General features: G+C 44.3%; 1 long non-coding RNA gene across 1 annotated transcript; it reads left to right on the forward strand.

The window, feature by feature from the left end:
• The first annotated feature begins 351 nt into the window (after positions 1 to 351).
• Positions 352 to 2,618, forward strand: LOC121022028 (uncharacterized). Its single transcript, XR_005786788.1, has 2 exons — positions 352 to 481; positions 1,040 to 2,618. It is a non-coding gene; the product is annotated as an uncharacterized LOC121022028 (long non-coding RNA).
• Positions 2,619 to 3,289: the final 671 nt, after the last annotated feature.

Genomic DNA, 3,289 nt, shown 5'->3' on the forward strand with positions numbered 1-3,289 from the left:
ATCCCAAACTTGTCAGGAAGACTCCTAAGTGTGAGGCATTAACTGAGAACCTTCTCCACACACCCTGCCCACCTCTTAGCCCATCCCTGATTCCTGTGCCCCTGCTTCCCTTTCTACATCATTCAAGTTGATTCGACCAAGTGTCAGATCAGTGGAAATGAAAATTGGGCCTGAAGGACAGGAAAAATGGATGAAAACCATAAAATTTAAAAGAGGCACAGCTAAGTTTGCATACCTGTGGTATGTCTAGGTCATGCATCCAGCAGCTACAAGATCTCTAGAGGCAACAAAGAAAGGGATTTAAATGGATCTTTCTCTCTCTTTTCTCTCTTTTCTGATCCCTGCAGTAGGAGACAAGAGAGTGTGTATCTGAAAGAGAAGAAACAAGGTGTCCCTTCTGTGAGGGCACTCACTCTCCAAAGAAAAACACTGTATTACAAGGTGCCCTCTGGATTGGAGAGAGGAAACACCCAGTCTCAAGGTAAGCCGAACCCTGTCCCCAGAGCCGTCCCTGCAGGGAGCTTATTTACCTTGGCTTTTCTATTTTCTGACTCATGGTTGTACTTAAACTCTCTTCTCTCTGGCTATGTGTCTTTTAATACACTTTTTTTTTATATCCCAAATGTGGCTTTAGAACTGACCTCTACCCTCAGTCTGGAGGCTCATTTATAATTACAAACATCAGGAGTGTGATGACAAAATCAAAGATATTACTTATTTAAAAACATTGTAAGAAAACGCCTGATTCACTGTAAAGTTTTCTTTTTTAAAAACTTAGGATATTTGTCTCTCTTCTTGTTGCTATTTCAGGGAAAATAACTGCCAAATGGAGTTTTTCCATATTTGACTTGAAAGGGGGCGGGGAGTGGGGGTAGAAGTTGATCCTCGCTACAAGATCGGTGCCAACAGTTGGCCTGGAATAAGTGTTCACAGCCAGATTTTCAAATTCCAGTAACCAGGGACCTATAATGAAAAGACTCCTACAAATCTCAATCTCTCTCTCTCTCTCTCTCTCTCTCTCTCTCTCTCTCTCTCTCAGGCTTTTATCCAAGAAGAGCAGGAACCTTTGATCTTGTCTGGAGCCCAAAGGATCTAAGGATGGAGTGAAGACAGACAAGAGTCTGGCAAAGTCTCGACTGGGTGCGCTTATTCAAAGCATGTCTGGGATGAAGTCTCTCCAGTACTGGATTTGCCAGACCACTCCAGCCTAGGGCCAGGGCAAGCAGGATTTCAGAACGGTTGCCTGTTTATTCTACCATGTTGTGTTCAGGGCGTGACCAGCCAACTGGTCTATTTGCCCAAAGAGATTCAACTCAACCACAGCCACCCTCCTCCAGGCGCTTTGGCTGCTCCCTTAAGAACCTCCCTTCCTTGCCTGCTGGGTGGAACTGGTCCTGACTGCTTTTATTTTTCCAAACTCCTCTGTGCATAAACAGGATGTTTGGAAAAGCTCAAGATGGCCAGGGGTCTGCTGAGTTGGCCCTTGATTCTCACTTGGAGGGCAGTGTTGGGCAACATCAGTGGAATTGCTTCTGCCTGGATGTTGCCCAGAATAGCTAAATCCTCTCCTCCCCCCAACCTTCTCACTCCCTCTCTTTTTCTCTCCCTTAGAGAACTTGGCTACAGGGAGTTCACACTGGTAGGAATGAGGTAGAAGAGTTGCCTTCACTTTCTAAAGGTGTTTCCTATGAGGGTATTAAGAAATATCCCTGCTCCCAAAGGGTGCAAGGAAGAAAAGTGAAGCCAGTAGGTGGGAAACTTACTCCCTTCACAGAGCTCTTCTCAAGACCCTAAGGGCTAGGGCAGGACCCTAAAGAAAAATCCGCCATAGAAAACAGCCTACCCATGATTAAAGGTCCAGTGGACAAAGTGTTTATGAGTAAAGACCCCTTACTAACCCCTCCTGACTGAACAAAAGATACACAAGATCAAGTTAACCCACTGGAACTAAGTTAATCCTAGGTGCAAACGTCTTAACATCTGAGCATGGGTAGAGGCAAGGAAAACTGCAGGCAGAGAGAGAAAGCCAAAGCCTTCTGGCAGGGAGGGGAATAAGAACAGCGGCAAATGCAGATAGAGGCCTTTTCTCAGGGCACTCTCACAGCCTCCCTGCCTGACCAATTCCCAGGCTTAGCTATCAGTGGTTTCACACTGAGCCACTACTTGCCATTGCCAGAGTTCCCTGAGAGCTACCCAGGACCTTGCAGCCTCCTGCCCCAGCTACTGGGGACAAGCATGGTCCTCTGCCAACCCCTGCTCCTTTCACCACCCTGCAGGATCTGCTGCCCTGATGACCCCGTCCTAAGACATGCAGGTACCACTGTTGGTACCCACACAAGCACACCTCCAGCCACAACATTCCCGCAGCATCCTTCATCACCCAAACTGGCTCTGCAGTCACCACCCTTGTTGCCATTGAACCAATGCTTTTCTGCCCCCTTAATCTATGTCCCCTGTTCCCTGAGTCTTGTTGGGCAATTCAGGAGTCAAGAGTTCCAGCTGTAGCTGAGATTTTGCAGCCAACCACACAGCACATGTGCACACAGACATGAGAAGAAAAGACTCCTGGGAAAGTTGATTTTGTGCAAGACACTTAAAAACACTTGGCAAATTTTCAACAACATGGATGGACCTGGAAGACATTATTCTAAGGGAAATAAGCCAGACACAAAAAGACAAATGTGATCTTATATGTGGAACCTAAAAATAGACTCATGGAAGCAGAGAGTAGAATGGTCAGGGAGGGGGAAATGGGGAGATGGTGGTCAATGGATATAAAGTTTTAGTTATGCAAGATGAAGAAGTTCTGGGGAAATACAGCATGGTGCCTATAGCTAACAATACTATGTTATATACTTAAAAATCTTCCAACATGGTATACTTACCACAAATAGCAGTAGTAGTTATATTAATAATAATAACAATAATAAAAGAGGCAAGAGGAAACTTTGGGAAGTAATGAATATGTCTATGCCTTGATAGCAATGATGCTTTCATGGGGGTATATTTATCCCCAAACTCATTGAGTTGCACATATTAAATATGTATAGCGTTTTACATTTCAATGATACCTCAATTAAGTGGTTAAAAAAATTGGCAAAAAAAAAAATAGAAGAAGTACAAAATTGTTATTTAAAAAACCTGAAAGAAACCCCTTTGGTTGATCGTTTAATGGAGAACACAGAGCAGTAAATTGAGGGAGACCACCAAGTAGGTTTCAGCAAAGTTAGGGTAGTGTTCTCAACAATTTCTCAACAGACATTACTTTGGGGATTTAGGGGAAAAAATC

Source organism: Herpailurus yagouaroundi, unplaced genomic scaffold (genome assembly GCF_014898765.1).
Source record: "Herpailurus yagouaroundi ecotype Mexico unplaced genomic scaffold, PumYag 355, whole genome shotgun sequence".
In the NCBI taxonomy this organism is placed as follows: Eukaryota; Metazoa; Chordata; class Mammalia; order Carnivora; family Felidae; genus Herpailurus; species Herpailurus yagouaroundi.